This window comes from Ambystoma mexicanum, chromosome 3q, assembly GCF_040938575.1.
Source record: "Ambystoma mexicanum isolate Mex_15411 chromosome 3q, UKY_AmexF1_1, whole genome shotgun sequence".
Classification (NCBI taxonomy): domain Eukaryota; kingdom Metazoa; phylum Chordata; class Amphibia; order Caudata; family Ambystomatidae; genus Ambystoma; species Ambystoma mexicanum.
Genome location: NC_090926.1, coordinates 1,115,768,091 through 1,115,791,963, shown reverse-complemented (window position 1 = coordinate 1,115,791,963; position 23,873 = coordinate 1,115,768,091). Strand labels below are relative to the sequence as shown.

Genomic DNA, 23,873 nt, shown 5'->3' with positions numbered 1-23,873 from the left:
TGGAGAATAATTTTCCTGGAGCATCCAGTATTGCTATTGGACGATAACTCTTAGCATTCATACGGTCGCCTTTTTTATAAACCAGAATAATTACAGATGAACGCCATGACTCAGGAATGGTTTTAGTTTGCAAAATATAGTGAAAAGCATTATTCAGGATTAACGCCCATTCATTTATATGTTGTTTAAACATCCAATTCGTGAGCCCGTCGAGGCCTGCCGCTCTTGACGAGGATGATGACTTAATGAAGTTCTGAATAATATGTTGTGTACAACGCAAACTCCAACATTTCACAGAGTTGCTGTTGTAATTATAATGACTCATTTTAGAATCACCATACAGTGCAGTAAAATGAGTGACCCACACAGATTCAGATACTCCATTGAGTTGCAAATGGACTTGGGGGACATTATTACATTTGTTCAGTAGTTCCCACACTCTTGCAGAGTTTTTATTGTAACAAGCTGCAAGAAAGTTTTCACCATCCATTTGTTACAATGCAGCTTTTCTGGACCGGATCCAGCGGCGGTATTTTGCTTTAGCAGTATTGACGGCTTTGATCTGAGCATTCATGGGTAGTTTTCGAAGAGTTCTAATTCCTTTTCTATAAGCTTTTTTTCTCACAGAGAGCCAAGTCAAACCCGTGAACATGTCTCTTTGATGGATTTTTAGAAACAGGAAGTAGATTTGCAAAGGTGTTCAAAACATCTATATAAGAGTCGGCTTTGAGTAGCTTTTGATTGCTCAAAATGGCATCGTTCAGTGCTAAATGTTTATCAGTTGACCATTTAAAGCGATTTCTGGCATTATTGATTAATAAGGTCTGTTTGTACCAACGGGCAGGATTAAGGTGGTTGTCAATTCGGACCGACCAAAATGATGCTAGGAGATGGTGATCACTAGCTATCTGTTTTAAATCAACAAACTTCTTAGTATTCATAAAGATGTTATTGGACATAAAGATGTAATCAATAGTCGATGTAGAGATGCCTCTCTCCCAGGTATTCATGGGAGGTATGTCGCCTATGATCGCACCGTTTGCCATCTTTAGATCAAGATCTTCCATAAAGGACAACCACCTCAATCCCTCACGATTCTTAGAGCTTGTACTAGACTCAAAGCAAGACAAATTCAAATCACCCATTACCAAAATTCCAGCAATGTTGTCCTGAACAGAGATAAGTTCAAATAGAGTCGATAATACCCAGCGGATTACGATATAGGTTAATGAGAGCGTAAGTTAGCAAATTAAATGAAATCTTTACCAATTGCATGAATTTGTTTGGGGCCTGCCAGGGAGAGATTTTGAAACCCTTGCTTGCTTTTTACAGCAACTAATAGACCAGCAGTAGGTCTCCCTGTATCACCTTGTTCTGCTGGGAGCAGAACAAGTTCATGATCATCCCATGTAGGAGGATTTACGAGCCACGTTTCTTGCAAGGCTACTATATCATATGTATTCAATTGCGTGTTTAAAGTCCATTGCAGGTGAGATGAACCACGCGTATTCCAACTGGCGAGGGAAATTTCAGTTGAGTTGGTACATATTCGTGGTTATGAGTGAGGATTAGTGGAAAACAAGGAATCAGGAAATGATTGTTGAGTGCAGAAGTTGCAAGAACACAAAGGTTCAGATGCCGTGCTTGCAGTGGGTTCATTAAAATCAACCTTCTTAATTTGCTGGCGTGCCGGATCTTGTGCTAGTAGAAAGCCAAGAGTGAATAAATCCATTCTGGCATTCCATAAGGTATTGCGTACAATTCCGGACTTCATCCATAGTCTAACAATGAAGAGGTTCTGATCACATAAAAACTCAATTTGGTCTAAATCAGTAGCGGCAATGGCGTCCAGTCCTTCTATATCCCCAAAAATGTTAAGAACACTAGCACGGCATAAATCATATTTTGGGAACGGCCCATCTCGACACTTCAGAATCAAACTGTAACAAATTACATTTTTTTGATAGTGCAACGCTGGTCTCATCAGTGCGAGGTTTAGTGACACCATTGCAAGAATCTAAGTTCCTCTTGCTGTTTTGTTTAAGAGGAGCTTGATTGCGATGGCAATTAAGTAGTTTGGTACAAGTGTCTATTTGGGCTTTTGGGAGTGAAATTTCATTTCCAGTGATATGTTGAACATTAAGTGTTTGAGAAGGTTGGGTACTAGCATTTACAGCTTCGGGCATAACCTCAGAGATTCTATTGTATAGGTAAGTGTCAACTGCTGCTTTTAGTGAGCTTAATCGATCATTAGCCCCTGTTGTGGAGATGGTAGATCGGGGTAGCTTACCAGCGCTAGAAGAGATTGCGTCACAGTGTGCAGTCAGTGTTTGTGCAACCAGAGAAGGTTGCCTGATTTGCACATTGTCAGGTTTAGCTGTTAGCAAGTGTACCAGCTCATTCAAAGGATCATAGTTTAGTGAAGTGTTAGATACCGTCTTGGGGGTAATTTGGAGTGGAAAAGACTTGCACGGCAACACTTGGTTTGCTGACATACCGGCCGTGTCATTGTTTGTAGTTTCATTGTATGTGTGCATTGGAGCTGCAGGGGAGTTGTCAGAAGTGTTGATAACACCCACGGGGGGAGTCAATTGATGTTTTTGTGTGGCACCTGAGGGTGTGTGTCTTTGAGTGGCCTTAGAAGACACATTTTTTATTTTGCCAGTGCTTGCAGATGTACGACCAGTTTTATGTGAATTTTGTTTTGAGCAAGCAGGCAAATTGGGGTTGGCCACTAATTGAACAGCAGTTCTCACTGGGGAGTCAACACTAATCCAAGACTCATTGTGATTTGAGATCAAGGCATCTTCAACACATTCAATCGGTCGAATGATCTTTGAAAAAGCTGGTAGCACTGGATAGGTGGACGGGGAAGCTTTATTTAGTGCTTCTAGATTTGAGAGACGTTGTGTGATGGTGGCTCGAGATTGTTCCTGAGAGCTTCGAACAGAAGACCAATTGGCTTCAAGAGTGGTTATTCTTTGCTCCAAATTTTCTAAAGAGAGGCTTTTAGCGTTTTTAGGTAGTTTGTCTCTCATCGAATTGCTTATTAGGTCTAATTGTGTGGTTTGACTGACTATTTTCTGATCTAGAGTTTCAAAAAGCTTGAATAGACTAGAAATAGTAGTGTTAATAGCTCCCAGGGTAACTTCTAATAAGGCAGGGTTAGCTGGGGATGTGAAAGCCTGTTTTTTCTTATCAGTGATAGGACAGCGACGGGGAGTCGGTTGGATAAAGGACACCTCGTCCGCCTGTCTTGTTGAGTCCATAGAGCATGGTTGTTCATAGTCAGTCAGAATTGAGACTCTAGAACTTTCTAGGTCTCTATTCTCAGCAGGAATGAGATGGGGAGATGGTGAGGGCTTATTTAAGCTAACTTGACCCACGTCTTCAATAAGTACTGATGCCACCGAGGTGTTCATGACAGACTTATCACAAGCTAACTTACTGTTGTCTATTAATAACTGTTCACTATCATGAGTGGATTCTTCTAAGACTGTAGCAAATATTTGAAAAGGTTTAATAGTTTTATTGGGAGAGTGAGGCACAGTTAGTAGAGTTTGGTCTGAAATGGTAATACTCAAAGGGGAAATAAGAGGGCATTTGTTTGTGGAGGGGAGTTTTGATGGACTCGCAACACTTTGAAGAGCCTTGGGTGAGGACAAAACATTGGGTGTGTTCCCCGAAGATGCAAAATCGATCGGATCAACTGTCGCCCTACCACATGGTGTTTTCTCATAAAATTTGCGAATATCATGTTGAGTGGGGGCTCTAATAGGAGGTGTCAGATTGATATTTTTCTTAGAAGTACGCATACGACTATTAGGCTTGTTCTGCAATTTAGATATATTCAAATTCACAGGAGATTGTGGGAGGCACTCGTGATCCGGTAGATTTTGCGTTGAGCATGGCGGTATACTCATCGGATCTCTAGTGATCTCCGATGGCATACCTGTTTTCAAGGAGAACATAAAATGGTTTACAATCAGTTACTAAGAGTGAGTTAAATCTTCCGCTTTGTATGTACTACGAAAACAATCAATTATTAGGGAGGTCAGTTTAAGAGGAGTATGTTCAGGCAAGCAAAACCTTATTGCATGATGGGTAGCTAGGTGATGGCAGCGTAAGAAAACAGTACCTGTGGCAAATTAAATAGTTCGCTACCATCCACCTAACAGCCGCACAACAGCCAGCAGGCTTGTCTCCACCGGGCTTATCGCCGCAAGGGTGGATGTCAGAGGGCTTTGAAGCTGAGGAATACCACGTGATAGGTCACGTGGTGAGCGCAAGCCCCGCCTCCTCTAGGCAGCGTTCGAGTGCCTGCACCTGCAAGAGCCCCGTCTCAGCTCGCAGTGCAGGTCAGGTCAGGAAGGTAAAAACGAACGTTATTCTCAGGTAAAAAAACACTTTTTCCTTGTCCAGATGCTATTCAAGGGGAGTAAATCCGCATTAGTTGAGCTTTAGAATGACAGTACGGAATTCAAGATAAGCAGAACCTATTGGTAATAAACTACAATGCTTATTCAGTTTCAGGAATAATATATTTATACCCACAAAGTTATAAGTACCTAGCCACTTGTGCAAGTTATTCTATTTCTCCAGCATGGGGTCTGGCATGGATTCACATGCTCATGAATATTCCCCGTCGTCAGGCTGGGAATCCTCGGTAAAGAAAAAACCAGTATCAGTTTCGTTTCTGATCTGTCTTTCGTAGTAATAACAATCACTGGTCTCTGCGTCATACTGACCACAGCCAATGACTGCCCTCTACCTAAGCACCGCCTCTGGCAGCCATCTTCAGATTTTTACCGCACGTTCATGTGTTGGGATCCTCGTGCTATTGCTCTCGAGCGTTAGTGCTATTTTTTCACGTTTTTTCTCAAAAACTTTGTTTTTTCGGTCAAAAGAGCCTCAAGCTCCACCGACTCCATCCGATCAACGGGGACCCGTGTCGGATTCGTCTGCGCCCCTCAAGGGTGAAGATTTCGTCGAGCTACGCTTTTGGAGGACTCCAGAAGTTTCTCAGGCCCGGTCATGGCCCAGGAGAAGGGAAGCTCGACGCCCGGAAAGCTGTTCAGGGTCTGCCCTGGATGCCAGCTGCAGAACGTCTTCAAGGAGGACGAACACTCTTTTTGTCTTTACTGCCTACATGAGGACAAGACGCACGTGGAGAAGAACTGTGCGTTTTGCGGCAACATGTCGGAGCTGACCATGAAGGACCGCCATCAACGTCTCGCCAACTGGCTGGAAGGGAAGAGCCCGTCCGGCGAGAAGAAGAGGAAGAAATCCGAGCGGTCTTCTAAGACCTTTGAGGACGCCCCGGCGACGGGGGTAGGCCAAGCACCGCGAGTCCGCTGGCACCGGGAGCGCCGAACGGTCGGGCTCTACGGGCGCCAGGCAGGGCGCACCCTCCCCGGCACCATCAACCACGAGCCAACGCTCTGGGTCGGGTAAGAGGAAGGCCGAGCACCCGGCGAAGCTCCTGGAGAGGCCCCGGTCGAGCTCGAAGGCGGAGGGGGAGCGAGGCAGTGTCCCCCCCTCAAGGATAAGGCGGTGAGCGCACCTAAGGTGGTGAAGGCCTTAATCCATCCGGCCAAGCCCTCTATCGAAACTGTCGCGGCGGCCCTGGCTCAGCCTGTGGAGGCTACACCAGTGGTGGCGACCTCAGGGCTCAGAGTCTCCCTGCCACCTCGGAGGGAGTCCTCTTTTGTGCCCATCGATAGGACCCCCGTGAAATCCCCCGTGGGGAAGAAAAAGGGGGGGCAGGGCGTCGTAGATTCGGCCTCAACCTCGGAGGAGGAGCTGGTCGAGGTCTTAAGCCACGGCCTCAGCGTGGAAGAAGACCGGCCCGTCGGGATGGATCCCGACGCAGGGGACGACATCGTCGAGGGTACCGACGGGGCCCCTGATCGCCCGTCGGATTCCCCTCTGCCAGCGCCGCGAGACAACTCGGCGGCCATTTTGTTGGCTATACAGTCCTTATGCTCAGAGATAAGGACGAGACTACCGTTGCCGACGGAGCCTCTCCCGTCGGGGGACCCAGAACCGGGACCTTCTGGTGTTCCCCCTACCAAGAGAAGAAGGATCCACCCTCCACCTCCTTTTCAGCCGTCGCGCCCCTTCCAGCCCTCCTCCCCGTCCACCCGAGGGGATGATACGGGGACTGACACGGCAGCGACGGGTACGGACGACGAGGTTTACGACGAGGATGTACCGTCGTCGCCTCCCACCAGGGCTTCTCCGCCCGACGAGATTGGATCGTTCCACTCTATGATCGCCAGGCCATCCGAGCTTTTCCAACTCTGCCCTGAGGAGAAGAAGAAGGAAGGTTTCCTTTATCAGCGGCGCGAGGCCAAGAGGAGGACGGTCCTCGCGGTGCCTCTATTGGACAACATTTGGGATGAGGGCCTCACCCTCCTCAAGAACCCTTCCACGACACCAGCTAGAAGAGACTGGTACGAGAAAAAGTACCGGGTCCCGGACACTGCCCCCCCTGTGCCTCCGGGCGCAGCCTACCCCGGACTCCGTCGTCTCCGCGGCGGCCAGGAAAAAAGCAGGGGGGGTGCGGCCTCCACATCGACTTCCCCACCGGATGGCGAGGGAAAGAAATTGAACGCTATGGGACGCTGAGTCATCTCGTCTGCAGCGACGACGATTAAAGCTGCCAACGCCCTGGCTATCGTGGCCCGATACGACAGGGAGCTCTGGTACAAACTGGCTCCCCTGCTGGACTTCTTGCCGGACGACAAGAGGGCAGAGGCCCTGGAGATCCTGCAGGAAGGTGAGGTGGCTTCGGACCACGCCATTACCGTTGCGACGGACATCGCCGACACTGGGTTCCGCCAGTTGGGCAACGGCGTTTGCCTTAGGCGGCGTGGATGGCTCAAGGCTACGGACTTCCGTCAAGACGTTCAGACCAGAGTCCTGGACATGCCCTTCGATGGGAACAACCTGTTTGGGAAGACAGTGGACGATTCCCTCCAGGCCATTAAAGCGGACACCGAGACGGCCCGGGCCCTTGGAGTTCTGCAACAACGACGGACGCCCTTTTGGAGCAGCGGAGGCAAGGGCGCCTCCAAAGGTTCCGGCGGCGGTTTCTCCTCCTACCGTCAAGCACCCCGCTCGTCGTCTCAGGAGGCCTACAGAGGACGAGGCAAGTCTGGCGGACCCCGCCGTCGTCGCCAAGGACAAGGCGCTAAAGCCTCGTCGAAGCAGGATTGAACCGGCCGGGGGGTCGGGCCCCCACCGAAGCACCCCGGTGGGAGGCCGGCTGGCGAGCTTCGTCAGCGTGTGGGAGTCCATCTCCACCGACCGTTGGGTGCTGGACGCCTTGGCCCGGGGCCACGCGCTCGAGTTTCAAGGAAAGAAGACGGGGGGATGGGTGTCCGCGCGTCCCCCCCGTGGCCAGGAAAGAACTTCACGTCCCTCAACTTCTCCTGGAGGTGAAGGCGATGCTCAAGAAGGGCGCCATCGAACTCGTCCCAAAGAGGCTTCGGGGCTCCGGAGTCTACTCGAGATACTTCCTCGTGAAGAAGAAGACGGGCGGATGGCGCCCCATCCTGGACCTGCGACGTCTGAACAAGTTCATCAAGGCGCAAAAGTTCCGGATGGTCACCCTCCAGCACGTCCTGGGTCAGCTGGAGGAAGGAGACTTCCTGTCGTCGTTGGATTTGGAGGATGCCTACTTCCATATTCCCATCTTGAAGGGGCACCGAAAATTCCTCAGGTTTGTGGTCCAAGGGCGTCATTACCAGTTCAAAGCCCTCCCCTTCGGTCTACGGTCGGCACCCAGGGTGTTCACCAAGTGCCTCGCGCCAGTGGCGGCTCAGCTGCGCCGCGAAGGGATCCACGTCTACCCCTACCTGGACGACTGGCTCATCCGAGCCAAGACAAAGGAGCTCGCCGTGGTTCACACGGCAAGGACCGTCCAACTTCTCACGGACCTGGGATTCTCCGTGAACTACGCCAAATCCCACCTGGTGCCCGCGCAAGACGCTCTGTTTCTGGGAGCGAGGCTCAACACAGTGTCCCTTCTGGCCTCCGCGTCGGAGGAGAGGACCAGGACCATCCTGGGCAAGGTGCAGCGGATGTTGGTGGCCGACGCGGCCAAGGTGAGGTCCATCAAGTACCTCCTCGGAATGATGTCTTCCTGCATGTACCTCATTCCCATGTGCAGGCTCTGGATGCGCCCGTTGCAGGAGTTCCTGGACGCGCGCTGGATCCAAACGACGGGCAACTTCGAGGAAAGGATCACACTCGACGAGAGTTTCCGACGAGCGATCCAGTGGTGGGGCACCCGCGCGCATCTGACGGCGGGCATGGACTTCCAGACCCCAGCCCACCAGGAGATAGTGACCACTGATGCCTCCCTGGAAGGGTGGGGAGCGCACACCGAAAATCTGCACGCAAGAGGCCTTTGGCTCCCGACGGAGAAATCCCTACATATCAACGTCCTGGAGCTCCGTGCAGTGTTTTGGGCCCTCAGGTCCTTCCTTCCGTCCCTCAAGGGCAAGGTGGTGAGGATCTTCACCGACAACACCACCACCATGTTTTACATCAGGAAACAGGGCGGAACCAGGTCCCCAGCACTGTCCAAGGAGGCGCAGGACCTGTGGCATTGGGCAGTCGCCCAAGGGATGTTTCTGGTGCCGTTTCATCTGGCAGGGATAAAAAACACCATCGCCGACTCACTCAGCAGGGAGCTGCGCTCGTGCCACGAGTGGGAACTACGGCAGGATCTAGTGGATCGCCTCTTCCGACGGTGGGGCACACCCCAGATCGACCTGTTCGCGACGGCGACGAACTCCAAGTGCCGGAGGTTTGCCAGCAGGTTTCCCCAGGCGAGGAGCATGGGCGATGCTTTCTCGTTCCCGTGGGAGGGCCTGTTCCTCTACGCGTTCCCTCCTTTGCCACTGCTGATCCGGCTCGTCAACCAGCTCAAGAGGTCACGGTGCAGGATGATCCTCGTCGCACCTGCGTGGCCGAGGCAGATATGGTTCCCGGACCTTCTGGACTTGTCAGCGTCCCCGCCAATCAAGCTGCCGGTGGACGCGGATCTGCTCTCCAGGGAAGGAGGCGCCATCCTCCACCACGACCCGAAATCGCTGAACTTGCAGGCCTGGCTCCTGCAGCGCTAGAGTTTGGAGGATACGACATACCGGCCGACTGCAGAGAGGTTCTTGCAAAGGCCAGGGCGTCCTCGACTCTTAAATGCTACGGACACAAATGGAAGAGGTTCTCTGTCTGGTGCCACGCACAGAAGATTAACCCTCTTCGGATTACGGCTCCCCAGGTACTGCCGTACCTGCTGACGCTGGCCAAAGCTGGACTGGCACACGCGTCCATCAAGATTCATCTTGCTGCGATCTCCCGATACACCAGAACCACGGGGCGGACGTCCTTGTGGTCTCATCGTCTGTGAAAGAGTTCATGAAGGGACTGTTCAGATCGTTCCCGCCGGTGAAGGCTCCGGCCCCGGCGTGGGAGCTCAACGTGGTGCTGACCAAGCTCATGGGACCTCCGTTCGAGCCTCTGCACTCGGCCCCGTTGAAGTTTCTGTCGTGGAAAACTGCATTCCTTGTGGCCATCACCTCCGCACGACGGGTGGGAGAGATCCAGGCCCTTTCCTGCAAGGCCCAACCTAACAGTTAAGTACTTTGTAACAAATGTAACATTCTTCTTTAATGAATGATAGTTACACATACATTTTTAGAATAGTGGAACACAATTCAAAGGTAAGCAGTAATGTATGAATTACTTTTCAGAATGGCATTGTGCACTTCAAAGATAAGTAAGAACTCAGTATTACACATTTAGAATGTCACTATGGTATTCAAGGTGATTAAATGTTAGACGCCGCCGCACACCACGGTCTCCTGTTAGGAGGCCTGTCAACCGGTCTCCTGTTAGCTTCCATCCGTCGGTATACATTTCCCATCCGGCGCCTGGCCTCGCCCCTCTGGCAGCGTTGGAGATTACCATGGTAACGTTACTCTACAATCTGTTGCATGGTGCGGAAAGTGTCACGTGACTCATCAGCTGATCATGCTTTGTGAAGATCTGTCTCCTTCTGTGTCTTTATATTTGGCGATTTCACGAAGGATGCTGCTTCTGTTTGAGAATTGCTCACTTTATCTACGGTTGTCTGCAGTTCCTGAGATTTTGACCTTGGCCTGTTTCACGGACTCCGACCGTCTTCTGTATCTTGGTAATCGACTCAGACCACTTCTTGGATTGCGCACACTGCGCCCTTGAAACTGCTGCTGTCCACACATTGCCGAACCCTGCATGTCCACGGACTCCCGTGCTGTACTCCTTATGGTGTCTTCTCTTGCATGTGCACGGAACAGTGTTGACTGCTACTTACCTTCTAGGTAGCGCACCTCTCCACGCTTCCACGGCATGTCCATTGCCGTTTTTTGCCGGTAAGCATTTCTTTCGTTCCTCATATTTCGTCCATACTGGGAATACAGTCACAGATCTTCCAGCAGCAAGTTGACTGCAATTAATACCATCCATACCTGTCAATTGACTTTAATCACCAATTGCTAATGAATACACCGGCCTCCAACTTCTCATGGGAAGTGACTTTTGGTACCCACATTACTGCACTGTGGGACGCTCTGCAGTCTGTGCACCACCCCGGACCTACTGCGACCCTCTTGCTGCTCGGGAGTACTTACCTATACTAACCACTTTTTTTTTATTTTGTCCTGCCGTCGTTCCTCTTCTACCATTGACTTGGGACTGCAACTCCTGTTGTGGTAACACTTTGCATACTATCTTCTTTTGTATTAAGCCAATTTATCCCTACAGTATTGCTTAAGTTGATCCATTTTCCTTCCCGTCCATTGATTGTAGGGCCATCCGACAAGTAGCATCTATTCCTAAGGTATTCCTAGCTAGAATCTGAGTCTAAACATCATCTTATTGTCGTTCATACTCTAACCAGTTGTATTTTCTCTTGTAGCTTGGTGGTTTGGCGGTGCACGCATTTCACCGCTCTTTAGTTTGTACGGTTCTTCTGACTGTTTATATGGGCAGAAAGACATGTCATGATTAAGAGTTCCCTCTAGTTGAGGAGGCGGAGTTTCAGGATGGAACTAGACTTTAGGAGCTACCAAAGGACTTCTACTACTCCGTTCACTCTGGGTTCCGTATTCAATGCCCCAGCGTGTGTGGCGAGTAACAGTAAAACCCCATTGGTAGTCCACAGTTACACTTATTCAGTTTCAGGAATAATAGTGTTACCAACTATGTTACTTTCTAGAATAGTGGAACACAATGCAAAAGGTAAGTACATCCTTTTGTACACTTTTCATAAACGCTCATTGTACTGCGTACGGTTGCACCCATTAACCAATTCATGTAAACTGTAATAAAATACGCTATGGTTTCTCAGTTTGCTCACATATACCTAAATATCACTGTTCCAATATTATGCTAGTCTTCTTCTCGAAGTGACTATCCAGCTTGTGCAACATTACTTCATAGGGATTCCAATTTCATAGCTCTCAACTCTCACGCTTTTGGCGGGTGTCACCCGCCTTGAAAACAGCTGACTCACCCGCCAAGCCTCCAGCACGCCCATTCATTTCAATGGGCGTCTCACCCGCCAAAACTAAAATCGGGTGTTTTCACCCGCCTTCGCGACCCAAATGGTTGAGAGCTATGCAATTTTCCCCACCAGCCTGTCCTTTACCCTCCACACCAGGAAGCGACTCTCCAGGCTCAATTAAGCTTTTCAGAATTCTGCATCCTTCAAGAGAGCACTTTTACAGTCCATGCTATAAGAAGGTACAATAAAAAGTCTTGGAAATGCTCTTTCCAAGTCTCCATTTCACAGCAGGCTTGCCAGGATTTGCTAGAAATTATGGTGGCAAGTGAGCCAGCTGAATAGAATAAATTAAACCCACTTACCAGTTTTTCTTTACTATTCAAAAAATGCAAGTAAATGCACATTACCAGTGTTGCCCGACCTCTCAACGTCCACCTCAATGCCATATTGCACAGAGATCCATAGATTGTGTACTGTCTTTAGAATGGCTTCTGGTTTCTGAGATCGCCACCTACAACAAACAGTGGTTGTGTCCTGAGCAGATTTGCCTGACCTGTAAATCGCTGTCATGCCTGCCTTAAAGATGGCCACTCTATTGCCTACAGTGGCACTGTCCAAGCGAGTGCCTGGCCTTAAGATGGCTGTTGGAGCAGACTCGCTCGCAATTGGCTCACATGCGGCCCATCCCCCCCAGCTCCTCACTGATGGCTTACACCGCGCCAAATAAGGCCTCCTTACACCAGCTCCCCAGCCGACCCCAAACACCATCAACGACTTGGAAAGGCGCAAGGTTGCCATTTCTTGCAGTGCCAAGCCGGCTGCACTCTTTTCCAGTGTTGTGGACACCCGCAACAGCAGTGTCCCTCGCCGCCACACCACTTGACTGGCTGCTTCTTTTCCTGCAGCACCCCCTCGACTGCTTAAGCAGCGGCCTCTCCCCTGCACACAATGCCTCATCCCAGAGGCAAGGAGTTACAGATGTGAGGATGCTGTCTGGGGGCCCCAGTCACCGGCCACTCATCGGCACTATAATAATTATAATAAAGTGAGAACTCACTTTCAGCTAGCACGCGGGTTTTTAATTGTATAAATTAGAAGGGTAAACCAGTCTCCACCACCTTTCCACTCCCAAAATGAACTGCCTCCCACTTCAGAACCTTCCCAGCCACTCAAAGCCCAACAATTCTACTTCAGAACAATGCAACCTGATACTTTATACACAGATAGAACTATGAAATATATGATAAAAAAGTGCTTAAAAAAGGCTATTTAATTTTAATGCGAGTTCAATACGAGCATTGCCGACTTGCTGCCACCAGCTGTAATCAACATGACAATTAGTCTGCCATGTGACCAGGTATGGTAAAAGTCTTGGTTCACATCATTTTTAACCAATACATAAGAACACCTTCCACCCCTTAACAATTTAAACAAACCAGAAGTGGAATAACAGAGTTCCTCCAGTTAACAATCAGTCCATCTTTTGGGGGTACTATCCAAAGGCCAAACCAACCGTGACCCCGCTCAAAAGCACTAAAGAATTTTAGAGCAAAGCAGGCCTAAAGTTAGTCACTTCTTTGTCTGATGCATATGCATGAAATGGAAGCCATACTGCGAGGAAATAATACATTACTTACCTGTAACTCTGGTTCTTCAGCATTGGTATCTTTTAGATTCACATGCTGTGAATATTGCCTGTCACCAAGCTGGGAATCCTCAGTAACAGAGCAGTTTAAACTTAAACTGAAAACTTTGTTACTTTTATGCTCTATTACAGTCATTTTGGGTCATAATGGCCACAGCCAATAGGAACACACTCCTTAACTCCTCCCTTGTCAGCCATCTTCAGATTTGAAAAGAGCTCATGAGTGGCAGTAAGAGCCAAAAGACGAGCCATGCATAGTAGGTCGGAGGGTCGCATGTGAATCTATGAAGGATACCAATGCTGGAGAACCGGAGTTACAGGTAAGTAACTTTTTTCTTCTCCGGCATTGGATGCTGTGAATATATTTCAAAGCAGTATTACAACAATTCCATATCGCTCCCAGCATAAGTTACTTGTAGAGACTTAATTGCCTCACGCAAAACATTTCTGCAGAAACGACTGGCTGACTCTAGACTCTTCTGCAGAATCTCGGTCGATACAGTAGAACCTGGTGAATGTACGCACAGATCACCAGGTGGCTGCATGGCAGATGTCAAGCAGTGGGATCCCAGAGAGGAAAGCAGTGGTTGCAGCAGTGATTGTTTAATGGATGCTTGCTGCATTGGCTCGAAAGGCGGCTTCATGATCCGAGAGTAGCACATTCTGCTCCCACGCAGGGCGACGGACAGGTGAAAAAGATCGGAACAGCCCACACTCCTTCACCAACTATTGAGACCACAGAGATGGCACCCCTGCGGAGCAGTTGTACCTGGAGATCGCTGTCAGGTGCACCATAATGGAGGACTGCCTCAAGCCAGGCTGAACCAGGGACAACAGATGAGGCAACTGATCCTTCGGCCGGATGGTCTGAGGTTGCAGTTGATGGATCCTGCACCATACTTGAAAACATTGACACTTGCTCTTGTAGCACTTCAAGGTCCCCCTGGCAGTCATGCGGAAGGGACAGAGCTCCAACACTGACTCCACATGCACGGAGTACTAGATCGTCCAAATTCTGAAAACACGGGAGCCAGGCTGTCAGATAGAGTGAGGCCGGGTCGTGATGCAGCACTGCTTCCTGGGTTCTGGACAGGAGTGATTTGTGCGGGCGCAGCTGATGAGGGGGCAAGGAGTTCCGAGTACCAAAACCTTCTCAGTCATGCATGAGCCACTAATATCAGTTTTCACTGCGACAGTCTGAAGGTGTGTAAAACTAAAAGGCACCAGAGGAATGGGGGTAATGCATCCAGAAACTTCTCTGCCCATGGTAACGCAAAAGCGCCCCACCAAGCTCTCCCCATGGGCGAAGTGGCTGGCAAAGGTCTTGCAGCGAATGTTCTCATAGGTGGATAAAAGGTAGTTCTCTAGAGTGCCCCACATCTGAAACAGATGAAGCTGGTCGTCGTGCGGTTCCCACTCATGAGAGCGCAACTCCCTGCTGTGGGAGTTCGCCAGAATCCCTGGTAGATGAAGGGGAATGAGAAACGTGTGCTGTAGAGTCGAATGCCACAGGGCTTGGGCTCCTTGGAAAGATGCAGGGACCTCATCTCTCCTTGCCTGTGGACATCAAACATCGATGTTGTGTTCTCGGTGTAAATCTGTACCACCTTTCTCCTCAGGAGGGGAAGGAAAGACTTCAAGGCCCAAAAAAGAATACAAAACTGAAATGATGCAGCTCCCAGCCTTCTTAGGTTGACCTGCTAGGTTTATTACATGCTTCATAGGTATCTTTATAAGTAGTCAATCAAGTTAGATTTACGTTACAAGTGGGACATCTAAAACACTGGCGGCCCATCACGCAGGCAGAGGGCTAACCAACTCACCAGGCTAGAACCTTCAACCACACACATTCCAACACTTGGGCATAAACACTCCACATGACATCACAACATTCCCTCTGCAAAGCCAAGCCATACCCAACACACCTCCTCCCTTTACATTGGCACATCACACACAACAAAGCGCTACACAACACACCTCCCCTCTTTCCATGGAACGACAACACAAGACGCTACACAACACACCCCCACACACACCAACATATGCCATTCACACCGACTCGCATGACCAAGGCAAGCACACAGTATGTGCACTAACACTCTGCCACCCACAGAATTCCCGATGCACTGGCCAGGCACATCGGGACCACCAACCAATATCACTGGCGCACTCTGGACCCTGAAAGGTGGAACGAGTCATCAATAAGCACACAGTGCAGCTAAACACAACCGCCTGTGTGCATGAAAACAGAAAAGACGTGGCACACAACCACGGGATCGAAGTACATGTGTGACCCCCGCATGTCCAATATAAGAGACATGCCCATACCAAAACCGGGGGCGCTACCACCCAACACACGTACCTCATTGAACCATGCCACGACTACCATCACAGTCATACTCCGTCCTAACTGGCGGCGCTACTGCCAGACACAAGCATACATACGTTACCCATGCATGACTACTTCCACAGTCACACCCAGATCGAACTGGTGGCTCCTCCACCACCAAACATGCGTACGTTGCTTAACCATGTGCAACTTCTACCTCAGTCACACCCATACCATACTGGAGGCGCTACCCCCAGGTACCATACTTTGTTGTACTACCTCTCAAATATCCTTGTGGCATACTCATCCACATCCATACTGAACATTAGGCTGAAGGCTCTAACCCTCCCCAACCCCCCCCAGTAACCTTATGTAGTGAGGGGCTACCTCACCAATATCCCAGTGAACTTGCATCCTCATCCATACTTAAAAATTGGAACTGAGGCGCAACCCCAGATAACCATACAACATTTGAGGTGCTACCTCCAGTAACCTCATTTGAGAGACACTACCTCCCAAATACCCCAGTGGCATACACATCCACACAAAACAATCACTTGAGGTGCTACCCCCATATGACCCACAATGCTGGAGGAACTACCCCACCCGTTCATCCACACCAAAACATATGAATAAGGTGAAAGAACCATCCTCAATTTGACTCATCACCCACACCCAGACATGAATTCCATGCTGAGCGCCATACACACACATGAATAACACCGTTCACATTGCGATGCCCAATACATTTCCAAAAAAGCGTACCCAATCTAACATAAAAGATGTCATGACCAAACCCAATCCAACCCAATTCTATAAGTCCATGTCGCTATTTAGTGACCTAAACGCTGAAAATCCTCAAAGAAGTTAGATCTACTCTCCACACCCACAGATGTAATAAACACCAATCCAAAACCAATCCTAAAGTCCATGTCGCCTCCTGGCAACACGCAAGCTGCAAATCCTCAAGAAATTATACTTAACCACATTACACCATACCACACACTTCATTCCCACTAAAAGTCCATGTCGCGTTGGTGCGACGTAAGAGCTGAAAATCCTCAAAAGGTTAAACTTGTTTACTCCAACTAAGCTGGTTTCCTCCAACTACACTTACCATCAACACCTACCTGATATCACACCCATAATGCACATCCATGCCCATATTCTCATGTAAAAACTACATATTTCCCCTCAATTCTAGAACAGCATAGATGTGTACAATTCACATGTACACTAAGCAACTTAACCACAAACCCCGCCAAAACGTAAAAGGATATACATTGCTTTGCAGACACAAACTAAGAAGTTCCCTGCATCACTCCATTGCCTCCCGACCAAGTTCATATCGCACATACAGCACTGCAGTCTGCCTTTCCTTGCCCGCTTTGTGTTGCCCATCGATTGATGCCGATCTGAGTATGATCCTAGCTGCCTCCCATCTGGGTTTGTTCGAGTGCATGTTCAGAGAACAGTGCAAGATAATCCTTCGACCACTCCGCCCATGGCAACCAGTTTACATAGCTTCATAGACTCTCTGCGTTACCCAGTTACTATTATGAGAGATTCTTTGACACCCCACCCCAAGTTGACGTCTCTTGACTTCCTGGCCACGCCAGGGAACGTCCTTGGGTCCCTTATTCGAAAGATCCTGTTTACTCAGACAGACGTTAATCTGCAGCGAACGACGCATTCAACATACTTCCCCATCACTGCTGGTACGAGCATTCGAATTCGGAATTCTGTGGCATTCCTCACCTCCGCCAACTCCACGAACAGTCTGCCGACATCACCATAAGTAAACCGACTTTGGTCAAGAGAGGACCTTGCCTATCCCGAACGTCAGCCAGAACCGTGCTACACACTCACAGCGTTAAGCACAGGCAGCTTCTACACACCATATACTCATTGCGGTACCTCACAGGCATCAGAAGCATTTTCTGGGTATTATGCTCCACAACTGTCCTAGTTGCTTTTACCCATTAACACCGCAGTGATCACTTGGGTTCGATATCACCAGCACACAGTCCTGCTAAAGGCCAGTACATTGCTCCTGCAGAGAGCAGATAATTGTATCCTCTCCCACTTATGGGATCCAACTCCCTGCTTTTGCCTGCTGATGGAATAACTTCAACTCCATCACATGGATCAGCTTCCCCTCTCAGCCCCAGGACTGGGCTTTCTTTCTAATGGCCAACCCTTTCCACCAGCTATGTGGGCACCTGGGCACACTTCACCTCGCCCTTTTATCGCCCTGGGTGATGGGCCTTACTTCATTTGGGGGCAGGGGTGTCCTCATCTTCCTTCCTGCACCCCCCGCAGCAGGGCACCAGCTTTTCATCTGTTTCATGCATAGATTCTTCTTTTAAAAGACCAGCTCCTCACCAATCAAATGAAGCGGCTATCAGGCTTAAGTTGACTTGCTAGGTTTATTACATGCTTAATAGGTATCTTTATAAGCAGTCAATCAAGTTACATTTAAGTTACAAGTAGGACATATAAAACACTGGCGGCCCATCACCCAGGCAGAGGGCTAGAACCTTCACCCACACACATTCCAACACTCAGGTATAAACACTCCACATGACATCACAACATTCCTTCTGCAAAGCAAAGTCATACACAACAAATCTCCTCCCTTTAGATTGGCACATCACACAACAACAAAGCGCTACACAACAAAATACTCCGTAACTCCAGAAGTTTGATGTGCTGGCTCTTTTCCTCATCCGACCAAAGGTGTCTGAATGTTGGTTCTGACATTGGGTGCCCTATTCCTCCAGTGAAGCATCCATTGTGATGGGGGGCTGATGGTCCGGCAATCTGAATGGAGCGCCTTGCACCAGATGTCACTGACCACCAGTGAAGGCTCTGCTTGAAAACCAGTGTCCGAGCAATGCAGTCATCCCAGGACCCAAAGGCTTGGATCCAGCGGGCATCCAGGAATTCCTGCAGCAGCCTCATGAGTAACTAGCAGTTGGTGATCAAAGGGATGCAGGATGAAAACATCCCTAGCAGGTATTTGTAGTTGCAGACCTGCGTTACCTGGGTGTCGTTGAGTCAGCGCACCTTTTCCAGAAGAACCACCACCCTTTCATCAGAGTGCTTGGCAGTGCAGGTCTGGGTGCCGAGTCTTGCTCCGAGAGAGTGCCTGTTGCGACGGAACCAGGCACGACTTTGGGAAGTTGATGAAGAAACAGAGTCGCTGCAGACACTGTATGATAGGGACAGTGTTGCTTTCTGCCAGCGGATAGGAGGGGGCTCTCACCAACTAGTCGTCTAGATAGGGGTAGACATGAACTCCCCTCCGCAGATGCACCACCACTGGTTCAAAGCATTCGGTAAAAACCTCCGGAGCAGACCGCAGGCCGAATGGAAGGGCATTGAACTGATAATGTACTCCTGCCATCAGGAAGCGTAGGCAGCACAAGTGTGGGAGGCGAATAGTGATGTGAAATGAGGCCTCCTCGAGGTCGAGGGACACCAAGAAGTTTCCTTGTTGTAGCTGGGACAACACATGCTGCAGTGTGACCATGCAGAACGTTAGTGCATTTGGGAACGTGTTTAGCACCTAATATGGGCATCCAACCCCCTGACTTGTTGTGCAGTGACTTTTTATTTACAAGTAAGTAGCAGGAGTAGACTCCTGTGCCCAGATCCTCCTTTGGAACCTTCTCCGCTGCACCCTTTAGCTACAGAGCTCCTACTTCCTGTTGCAAGAGGTGTCGCAACTGAGGTGGACCTGGTCATGTCTGTTTGCTGGACTGGCCTCTAGATTGGGAAGAGCCACAGCACTGCTGCAATACCCTTGTAGGACTGGGATTTCTTTCTGCACTGGTCCACAGACGAGTACAGGTCTTGTAAGAGGAGGAAGACAGGTACGTGGAGTGGTTATCCCACAAAGTCCTGCTATAACACCACTTTGCTCAACCAAAAGGACTGGCGCATTTGCTGTAGCATGCCCAATAAGTGAGCGGTTTTCGTGTCCATTTTTATTGACTGTAAGGCTTCATCCACCTTTTTCCCCAATAAGGGCAGGACCATCAAAAGGCACATCAACGGCCCTGGACTGGACAGCAGGTCTAAAGTCTGTGGCCTTGAGCCAACCCTACCTGCGTAGAACTGCTCCATTTCCAAGTTGGCGAAACCCAGTATCGGCGAGGTCCACATAGACTGATGGCATGGTCTGACGCCGATTTGCCCCCATCGAAGATGTCCATGGCTTTCTGTATCTCGTCATCCTACAGAAACTCTAGCAGGAGACCCATCTTGTAGTGCAGCTCATGATTGTAGAGCAAGTATGGTCAATGCGGTTGCCGCCTTGATAGTTGCGGCTGCAGTGGTAATGATCGTTTTACCGAAGGCATTGAGGCGCTGGCCTTCGTTGTCTGAAGGACAGCAGGATGACTATTGGTTAGCTGACCTTTTCCTGGCAGCAGTTGAGACAAGAGATTGGCATGGGTTGGGTGTGGAGGCAGGCGGCAGCGCTCTCTGGGGCTCTGTACATTTTGTCGAACAGGTCTTTCTTAGCCAGGGCATTTGCAGGGTTTGCCAAGGTGACCAGGCCATCCTCCCAGAAGTCTTCCAACAGAGGGATGGCGATTTCCAGCCCTGTTCTCTGTGTTGGCACAGCACACTTTCCTTGCGCTGCTCCTCCGGCGAAAGAACGGACATCTTGGCTGCCCTGGACATGAGTGTGTGGAAGACCGCTAGCTCGTCAAGGGGCAAGTCCCTGAGTGGAATGTCATCTGGTTCTCCATCACCTGCGATGAAATCGTCAAATTCCTCAGTGTGGGAAGTGTGAGTGGAAACCACATTATCCAACTGGTCGCAACAAGTATCTGTTCCAGTATAGGACAGCCTCTGCGGTACTGATAGGTGTTTGCCCCTTCTGGGAGGGATGTCATCTACCTCCCTGGAGGGCCTGTGGACATCTATGTGCTGTTGTCTAGGAGGCACCGGCACCATGGCTGGTGCAGGCATCTGTTGTTGCAAGGATGCCACCAGAGGGTTTAATGTGGATAAAATGTCCAGAGACATATTTCCCTGTGGAAGCAGCAATGGAGCTGGCCGCATTAAAGGCAAACTGTCCCGTGTCTGAGATTAATGCAGAGGAGGTAACAGTGGTAGTCTGATCAGGCTTGCCCTCACCCTGTGGTGAGCTGGATTGCCTTCTGGGAGGAGATATCCTGCGTGCTGGAGAGGATGACAGTGGCATGATGACCTCCTCATGTGCTTCCTCTACCTCTTCCGATTGGAAAGGGTTTGGCTCTGAAACAACAATACCTCCCGGTAGCAGGGCCAGTCCAAGGTTAGGGCATGATACCTGTGCACAGGCCGTCAATGTAGACACGGTTGGCCTGGGTGCTGGCAATGGTAGTTACAATGGCGGTGGTAATCTTATGGGAAGATGCACTTTTTCCCGTCAACTGAGTCTGGATGACGTAGAAGTCGTGGTTGTGGCCGTTGACGGTTTCGTAAATGACTCAGTATTCATGGTCAATTAAAGCTTTGTTGCTGGTGAACAGCACTGACAGCCAGAGGTAGACTACCTGGATGGAGGTTTGGCCGTCGACAACATTCCCGCCGCCGATCTGCATGAGCAGCCAACTACCAACTAAGAAGTGACTCTTCGAAAGTATTAAAAAGTATACGTGTGGTTGTTGGTTTATTGTGCGAAATATTTAACAGTGACTCTTGGGTATATATAATAAATCAATATTTTAATATAAATTTATGTGTTTCCTTGATGTGCATTGCTGACTGGGTTCCGTGTACTTACCTATAGCTCACACATGTTCCTCTTAAGATGAGCCTTAATTCGCTCTATGAACACCACGGCCCCTGGTCCAGACGGTCTGTCCGTACCATTTTACAAGAAGTATGTCCACATCCTGCGCCCCCCCAACCTGGCCTCTCTTTTCAACACCTTCCTGGAAACTGGCTTGTTCACCCCTTCCATGGAGGAATCCGTCACAGTCCTGATCCCAAAACCTGGGGCAAACCCGGAACTCTTCTCATCATAACGCCCCATAGCTCTGCTGAATGTGGACTCTAAAATCTTCTTGCACGCAGATTCGCCGGACTCCTCCCAATCTCATACACCAGACCAAACAGGCTTTATCCCGGGCTGCAACACTCTGGACAACATCAGACAGACCTTAAACGATATTGAAACGGCCAACAGAACTGGAGTGGAACTAGCAGTGGTATTGCTCGACGCACACAAGGCTTTCGGGGTGGGACCCAAATTCCTGAAATGGACAATGGCAAACTATCAACACCCCACCACAACCCTCAGAATTAACTATGCTATGTCGCCCAGAATCGAGATCACAGAGGCACGCCAGGGCTGCCCCGTCTCACCCCGCATCTTCGCGTTGTCGTTGGAGCCATTCGCTCTCAGGATCCGACAGAGCCCCTTGGTTGGGGACTTAAGTTTAAGAACGAAACTTGTAAAGCAGCCCACTAAGCGGATGACGTGTTGCTGACACTATCCCATCCAGGCACATCCATTGCGGCATTATGGGAAGAGTTGGACAGCTTTAAAACAGCCTCCGGATTCTCGATCAACCCCACAAAGTCGGTAGCACTGGGCATCAACCTTCCTAAAGTAACGCTGGACTCTGTCTCCGAGTCTCCCTCTCCAGTGGGCCAGATCCCACTTCAGCTACCTGGGTATCCGATTGCCTAAGCTAGCGGAACGCACGTATAAGCTAAATTTCCCGTCCCTGTTCAAGGATCTGCAGTCAGACATGGCCCGTTGGCAAGACCAGGAGATATCCTGGATGGGGAGGATTACAGCACTAAAAATGAACTTGGTTCCCAGATTGCTATACCACTGCCAAGCCCTTCCACTAGCAATCCCCAAGAAAGTGGGGGGCAAGAAGCCACGAGTTGTCAGGAATGTCCTGCTCAGGGCCCCCGCGGTGGAGAGGTACTGCATTCCTTCCCAGCTCTCGGCGGCGTTTATGTGGCAGTTGGGCACCAACAAACACGTTGGCTGAAGTCAGGAGGACTGGAGTAGTTATCCTTTGGAATCCCTACCACACATCACATGGCCCAAACATTCCGCAAACGCGGGCCCCTCATGACGACCAGGAACATGGTGAATAGTTGAAGCAGGCGACCAGGAAATGGAATTGCAAGAGCACGGTGGGCCCGGTCTGGGAAAACCCAGACTTCACTCCAGGGCTAGGGCAAAGGGTCTTTTCAAAGTGGAAGGCAGACGGCTTCAAGTGTGTGGCAGACTTGTTTGAGGGGGACACCCTACTCACCTTCGAGGATTGTAAAAGGAAATTCCAGGTCCCGGAATGTGAAAGGTTCCGCTACGCCCAACTCCAGCATTGGCTGTCACACGACCCGATGAGAACACAAGGGCACAGAGAACTTACTGCGTTGGAACGGACAGTAACAGCAACCCTGCCCAGGGGGAAGATCTCGACCCTGTATAGGTTACTAGACAGGGCTGCCCCTGACTCCAAGGAACGCTATATGAAACAGTGGGAGCGAGATATAGCCAGAGAATTTGAGATGGCCAGCTGGAATCACATTTGGGCAAGAACTCACCAGACCTCCAAATGTGTCACAAACAAAGAGGGGGCCATTAAGGATTGCTATAGGTGGTACGTCATACCGAAAATCGACATAAATGCAACCCCACCATACTGCCACACTGCTGGAGAGGCTATGCGGACACAGGAACGTTGTTCCACCTCCTTTGGTCAGGCCCGAAGGCGGAAAGGTTTTAGAAGGAGGTCCTGGAACAGATCCGACTCATTACGGGCCCAACGATCCTGTGGGATCCAGGAATCGTCCTACTGGGGGACACGCGGGAGGGTCAATTCCCGATGACAGGCAAACTAGCAGATCTCTGCACGCATTTGCTGACTGCAGCCAAAATCTCAATCACTAGGCTGTGGAAACTCCCAGAGGGCCCAGCGATCCCTGTGTGGTGGGTAAAGTGCTGGGATATTGCTGCGGCCGAGAAAATCACCGGCCTCCGTTTCGGCAACAGAAGCAAGTTTTACAGCATTTGGTCCCCATTTTTAGATTATGTGTAGAAATCCCAGAGTAGCCAGACAGCCACCATCTCTCCGCTGGTTGATGAAACTGGACTAGCCCCCGCCCAGACCGTGATAATTGCTGTCTAACCTACCGCCATCATTGAACTCGTCCCCTGCAACATTGACCCAAGACTGCTGCAATCCCCCAACCGGTCTACCCCAGTGAGCTTCCCCCGTCCCGTTTCCCTCAGTTGAGGCCATGTTGATTTTTTAGTTTTTTGTGTTTATGCTAGAGCACAGCAATATGTCAAACAATGTTGAAGCGCTTGTTATGTA

At 49.8% G+C, this 23,873-nt stretch overlaps 1 protein-coding gene across 3 annotated transcripts in view; it reads right to left on the bottom strand.

The window, feature by feature from the left end:
• The window catches only part of LOC138447655 (neurogenic locus notch homolog protein 3-like), a 798,580-nt gene that overhangs the window by 114,925 nt on the left and 659,782 nt on the right, over positions 1-23,873 (bottom strand). The window lies entirely within an intron of this gene.